Source organism: Pseudophryne corroboree, chromosome 2 (assembly GCF_028390025.1).
Source record: "Pseudophryne corroboree isolate aPseCor3 chromosome 2, aPseCor3.hap2, whole genome shotgun sequence".
Classification (NCBI taxonomy): Eukaryota; Metazoa; Chordata; class Amphibia; order Anura; family Myobatrachidae; genus Pseudophryne; species Pseudophryne corroboree.
This window is the reverse complement of record NC_086445.1, coordinates 287,527,535-287,534,514: the sequence shown is the minus strand read 5'-3', so window position 1 is coordinate 287,534,514 and position 6,980 is coordinate 287,527,535. Positions and strand designations below refer to the sequence as shown.

The 6,980-nt window shown below is 46.5% G+C and overlaps 1 long non-coding RNA gene across 1 annotated transcript; it reads right to left on the bottom strand.

The window, feature by feature from the left end:
• Nucleotides 1-3,027: 3,027 nt before the first annotated feature.
• Nucleotides 3,028-6,636, bottom strand: LOC135050737 (uncharacterized). The gene is made up of 3 exons (XR_010241777.1): nucleotides 6,579-6,636; nucleotides 6,041-6,171; nucleotides 3,028-3,275 (listed from the first exon to the last, which is right to left on the bottom strand). It is a non-coding gene; the product is annotated as an uncharacterized LOC135050737 (long non-coding RNA).
• Between the last annotated feature and the right edge of the window lie 344 nt (nucleotides 6,637-6,980).

The following is a 6,980-nucleotide window of genomic DNA, read 5'->3' as shown; positions in this document are numbered from 1 at the left end:
GGGAATGCAGCATGGAGTCATTGGGGAGAGACTGTGAGGTGTATGAGAGGAAGGAGAGAGGGAGCTATACAGTAGACTGTGGTGTGTGGGGGAGGAAGGAGAGATATACACATTGATATATTTGTATAAATAAATATATTTTTATTTATTAACAGTTTCTTATATAGTGCAGCAAATTCCGTTGCACTTTTATAATCTGAAGGGGCCCCAGAGATATCACTGTATGGGGCCCCAATATTTCTGATGCCAGCCCTACTTCCCCGTCACAGTTACATGAGTTATATACACAGTGGTATAAGTTCCATAGGTTCGGGGAGTGCAGCTGCTATGGGATTACCTTCCTTGTCACAATTACATGTGTTATGTACAGGGTGTAGCTACCATAGGTGCAGGGAGTGCAGCTGCTATTGTGCCCAGAGCTGAGAGGGGCCACCTTCCCTGTCACAGTCACATGTGTTATGTACAGAGGTGTAGCTACTATAGGTACTGTGACTGCCTGCCAGTGCAATGCCTTACCTACTGGTGTGATCTCCACCTCCTGTGACACGATTCTCCTGCTGGTGCTGTGACTGCCTACCAGTGCAATGCCTCACCTACTGGTGTAATCTCCACCTCCTGTGACACGATCCTCCTGCTGGTACTGTGACTGCCTGCCAGTGCAATGCTTAACCTACTGGTGTGATCTCCACCTCCTGTGACACGATTGTCCTGCAGGTGCTGTGACTGCCTACCATGCTGCATTAGCCTTGCTTACTACCATTGTGGCTAATGTTAACAATTTGCTTAACTCCAATTTGTGTTAGGCCCCGCTTATAGCTGATTTAGTCAAACCTACATGAGGCCACTTTACATTCCCAATCCACCCCTTTCTGGTATGGAATAAATGTGAATGATAAATCAATGTAAATATACCAGGAGGTATTGACAAGCCAGTAGAAAGTTATCGGAAGATGGAAACCCTGTATAACGTTATCTTATACTGTGAATTTCTTACCGTTTCCAAGATAATTTATTAATTTAACTTGTTATTTAAGTGAAAGGAAGACATTATATTTTCCATGAGATGTATCAAGCCGTGGAGAGAGATAAAGTTGAGTATTAGCCCAAATCAAATGAAGCTTCTAACTACAGGTATCATTTCATGCACTGTGCTAGATAAGTGGCAGAAGAAGATTGGGTGGTTTGGACATCTGCACTTTATCTCTCTCCAAGGCTTGATACATCTCTCCAAGAGTGCTGTATATAAAATATGTCTCGCTGCTATACAGCAGGCCAGGAGCACTAGCAGGACAGTAGAATAACAGTCATATCAGTAATAATTTGCGGACTCTGTGAAATTAGCATTCAGTAAATACGGGAGACTCAGTCAATGAATACATACAACATTTTGTAGTTTATGTTAAAATATAAAAAATTTATTATGTGGGATATTTAAAAAATAATATTTGCAAAATATCTCCGAAAACAGTTGGTTTTGGAGGCTACCCACAAATATTAAACAGCCCCTGAATGTATGTATTGGGGACTGCAATGGATATTGGGGATATCTGTTGTGTTCCTCCTATTTTGATCACAAAAGCAGCCACCAAAAATTTCTATGCAGTTGGTAAACTGCGAAACTTACCAAGCTCCAGAATGCAAAGCATTTCAGAGCTTGGCCCGGAAGCTAATGCCATTTCTAAATGGCTATTGTAGCCTGTTTGGTACAGTATGCAATAATTCCTAGGAGAAGGATCCTGACGATTGCACATGTAAACTAGCGCAGCCGGGGTCTAAACCCAGAAGTAAAGTGATCGCATTAGCAATTATTTTACTTCTTATACATTGCAGGGACAGGCATGAGATTGGTACTCATTATGGCATAAAAGCTACACCTCTGGACTCACAAAGAGTCATCCTTCAGCACTCAGGAGAGGAAAAACCCCCTTGGGGGGAAACCTCTGGGGAACCATGGCCTCAGGATCGCCCTTCCCTCTGGGCATTAAGAGGTGTACTAATAGGGGGATCAGTATGATATCCCAGCGCATGGGATCCCGGTGGTTGTAATACTGATGTCGGGCAGACAGGGGTGAGTAAGGGGTGTTCTTTCTCCTCCCCACCCCCCTAACCCACCCTACTCACAGCCTAACCGTAACCTCCCTCCACCCACAGCCTAAACCTAACCCCCCTACCTGATGCCTAAACCTAATCTCCCCGTCTGATGCCTAAACCTAACCCTCCCTCCCCTGCAACCTAACCACCCCTGTGGGTGCCTAACCCACCCCACCCGCAGCCTAACCCTATCCTCCCCCCACCCATAGCCGAACCATATTCTCCCCCAACCCACAGCCTAACCTTAACCCCCCACCTGATGCCTAACCCTACCTCCCCTGCAGCCTAAAAACCCCCCTCCGTCCCTGCTGCCTAAAAATAACCCTACCTCCCTCGCAGACTAGCCACTCCCGGGGATGCCTAACCCTATCCCACACTACCTGCCCCCTAACCCTAACCTCCCCCCACACGCAGCCTAAACCTAACCCCCTTGCCTGATGCCTAAACCTTACCCCCCACCTGATGCCTAAACCTATCCCCCCGCATGATGCCTAAACCTAACCCTCCCTTGCAACCTAACCAACCCCAGGTGTGCCTATCCCTAACCCGCCCTACCCGCAGCCTAACCCAAACCTCTCCCCACCTGTAGCCTAAACCTAACCCCCCCATCTGACGCCTAAACCTAACCCTCTCCCACAGCCTGACCACCCTCCCCTCCATCCCTGATGCCTTAACCTAACCCCCCCTTCCCCACAGCCTAACCACCCTCCCATCCGTCCCTACTGCCTAAACTTAACCCGCCCTCCCCCACAGCCTAACCACACCTGGGGGTGCCTAACCCTAACCCACCCTACCTGGAGTCTAACCCTAACCTCCCCCCACCCACAGCATAAACCTAAACCCCCCGGTCTGACGCCTAAACCTAACCCCCACCTGACACCTAAATCTTACCCTTCCTCCACCGCATCCTAACCACCCACCCCTCCTGCCCGTGCCTGATGCCTAAACCTCACCCCCCCGCCCCAAACCTAGGATCGTGGGGATATGGGCATCAGTATCCTTGCATATTCGGAGTTCCAACATCGGGATTCTGAAGAGTGTCGGGATCCCAGTGTCAGTATTCTGACTGCCGTAAACCCGACGGCTGGCATCTTTACCGTATCTCCTCATAGGTAATACATAAGTCCCAACATTTGGAGCAGGTGTCCGCAGGCTCTCCTCCCAGGAAATTCAGGCATCACCCACTGCGTGTAGATGAAGAGGAAGAGAAGAAAAAACATTGTTAGTGGATGAACAAGCAGACAGACAAACTGCAAACAGTGGTGTGGTTGTGTAGAGAGAAAAATCTCTCTATGTAAATATGTACCTCTAACTATTGAGGACATGGAAAATGCCTAAAATAAGGACAATTATCCCTAAGGGCCCATTGTTTTTATACAATACACACATTGGGGGGAATAAGTTCTCTATTATAGTAATTATTGGGTACCATCAGAAAAGAAATTTGACCAGTAAATAATAAAAGCTATAAATTTGTAACATTTAGGGGTCAATCCAATTAGGTACAAGTTACCATTGTTGCAACGTTTCAACAGCACCCAAACTCACACCCTTCGTTGCCAGATTCAGACTATGGGGCTACCGGAAAGTTCGGCTGTTCTAAGACAAACTCGCACCTAATTAAATTGACCCCTTAGTTGTTAGATGCAATAAAATAGTAAAATATAATGGTGTAATTGTGGGCCTGATTCAGTTGTGGTTGTTGAAGCGATTGTGGCTACAATCTTGCCGTTCGCAATTGCATCATGAGTTTGAGCAGTCGTAGGCTGAACAAGTCTCCTAGACACAGGAGGCTCTCCAGCAGCAACACAGGTCGCAATGGGTAATTTATGCACATGCACGGAACGGCATTTGAACGGACCTGACTCGCCTATGTACAGTTAGCCACCCCCATTACCACTCCCCAAATGCCGACTTCCTGTCAATCACTTTGCGATGGGATACTCTATGGGAGCTTGATCGCATTTTGTGCGCAGTGATAAAGAATTGAGCCACTTGAGTGCAACAGCAGCTTTGTGTACGCATCTGAATCGGCCCCCTGAGTGGTAAGGAGAAGGACTCCAGGGAAAGGACTATGTCACCTTTATTATGTCACGATACGGGTAACTGGACTGTCTGGACGCCATTTTCTACCAGTTAGGCGTCTCCTGAGATTGGCTCAGCGTGCCAGGGCCGGCTCATAACTATGTTTTGTTTTACAGTTCATTTTTGTGTTCCCGCAGCGCTGGTTCAGCGGCCTTATTAGTGTGTTCACTTAGCTTAGTATGGCCCTCTCAGCCCCGTCGCGGCCGTCACCGCTGCGCCCGTGATCCTGCCGCATGGAAGCTGTGTGTGGCGTCCCCTGTGTGCCGCGGCCATCACTGTCATCTCTGTGGCTGCTGTGCGTATGTGGGAGAGCAAAGAGTTCTCTGCTGCTGCGGCCTCCGCCGCCATTATTGTTTGGCACATGGTTCTTTCCCCTTCAAGTTCTGTCACAGGCGCAGCCATGTTGGATAGAATCACATGTCACTTTTCTCACCAATCCGCTGCGCTGCTGGTGCCTGTGTCTAATTGTCAGCCAATGCCTGCTCACCAGCAGGTATAAACATCCTGTCCCAGCACCCAGGAAATTGTCAGTGCTTCAATTGTCTTTCCAGTGATTCCAGTCTTCAGCTTCACTAGAGACTCACTTGTGGATACACTCTGCAGTGCAGCCCAACTCTCCTGTGGGTACACTCTGCGGTACAGCCTGACTCCCCTGTGACTATACTCTGCAGTGCAGTCCAACTCTCCTGTGAATATACTCTGCGGTGCAGCCTATTTCTCCTGTGAATATACTCTGCGGTACAGCCTGCTTCTCCTGTGATTACACTCTGTGGTGCATCCTGACTTTCTTGCTATTTGCACCCTGCGTGGGCAAAGTATATGCCTTGGCTTCCAGTAGCTTTTCTCCAGCGGTACTCTGTTTTCACTACTCTCAGATAATCTACCATTACAGCTAAGTGTTGTCCCTGCGATCCCTAGCATCACGTTTAAGTTTGTTTACAATCTCAAGCATCATAAAACACCCTAACCCAATTCCTAAGTCACTGGTCTCAAACCAGTAGGAATTCAGAGACACTCTTTGATGGTTATTGTTTTCTTGCACCTTCTATGACTTTTATTATTTAATTAAAACCCTTAAAGCTACCTCCCCTTGTCGTGGTCACGCCTTCGGGCATTGGTGCTGCAGTCCCAGCGCATGTCCAGGAGTCCCATCTCACCTCCTAAGTTCAGGTACCCGTCAGCCCCTACAACTGAGGCTTCCCGATACCAACACCAGCCCTCAGTTGTGACACATTATAGGAAAGATCGTGAATCAGTCACTTATTACAGCCCCAATTCACATAATTTATACCATTATATCCCGTTTCATCATTTGGTTATTCTATGGGAGAAATGTATCAGAGTGATAAAGTGGAGAGAGATAAAGTACCAGCCAATCAGCTCCTAACTCAATGAGCGTGGCTTCATCTGTATGTGAATAATAGGCAATACTGTGTGATGTAATGTAACTAGGGGGCACTACTGTGTGATGTAATGTGAATAAGGGACAATACTATGTGGCATACTATGAATCAGGGCACTACTTTTGATGTAATGTGAATAAGATTATGGTTTTGTGTGGCGTAATTTCAATTGGGAGTACTATTGTGTGGCCACACCCCTTCTATGTGAGACCACACCCCTTTTTCAGGCAGCTTGCTGTCACTTTACAAAGTATGGGAGGGCTCAAATTTATAGTTTGCAGGGGGGCGTCGAACACCCTAGCACCGCCCGTGCCCATCCCATTCCATCTGTATGTCCTATACTGAGCTGCCCCCTTCTGCATGTTTTATATCATCCGCTTTCCTGCACCATAGTCTGTGTTTTGTACTGTGCTCTCAATACTACCCACCACCCACATAATTACACAAGTATGGTAACTTACCTTCTGCATGTTATACTCCAGTCCTTGCTGCCTCTGCGACCCCTCCCGTCGTCTTCAACTGACACTTTGCAGATCTCTTTGCCGGTCACCCGACACTCTGCAAATCTCTTTGCCAGAATCCATATGATGATCTAAAAAACACAAGGCTATCAATAAGCATAGTACTAGTTTAAGTACAATAAAACATCCATGAGTTAACCAGTTTCCCAGTTTTCCTTAAACCAAACAACATACTTTCAAAGTTATCAATATCCCATTTATCTATTATATTAACTTTTTCATTTTATCCCAAAGCCACGTTTCTGCCTCAGGTTACCTGCATCCCCTGTATGTGTGCTTATCCTCCATACTGCCCTCTTTATTCCTGTAAAGCTACATTTTTATTCCTACATATGCCGTTCCTTACTGCGCTTCTCCTAATTATGTGTCCTTGTACCTGTATTCCCTGGTCTGTCTATCATGTCTTGCCTTTCAGCTGACTATACTGCACTCTGTCTTCCTTACCCCTCTCCATCATACCCTGCTATTTAGGACTCACCTCCTCCTACCTGTCTTCCTGCATGGTAACTGGAAACGTCAGCAGCTGTAGATAGAATGTTACAGGAAGAAGCATTGTGATGGCACAGGCTAGTGATGTCACAAGCTAGGTGTGATGTCATAGTAACCAGCAGCAAAGCTACAGAGTTACAGCTATCTTAAATATACATTTTATACATCACTTACAACTGGATGTACATGAGTTTCTAGTTTTAAAAAAATGAGACTAGTGTAGAAAATGAACTATAAAGCAATGTTGTACAGAGTGCCTCAATATATAGGTAAAGGGGAAACGTAAGTGACAGGAATTTCTAAACTGAGGGGTACGTTTACTAAGCAGTGATAAGAGCGGAGAAGTGAGCCAGTGGAGAAGTTGCCCATGGCAACCAATCAGCACTGATGT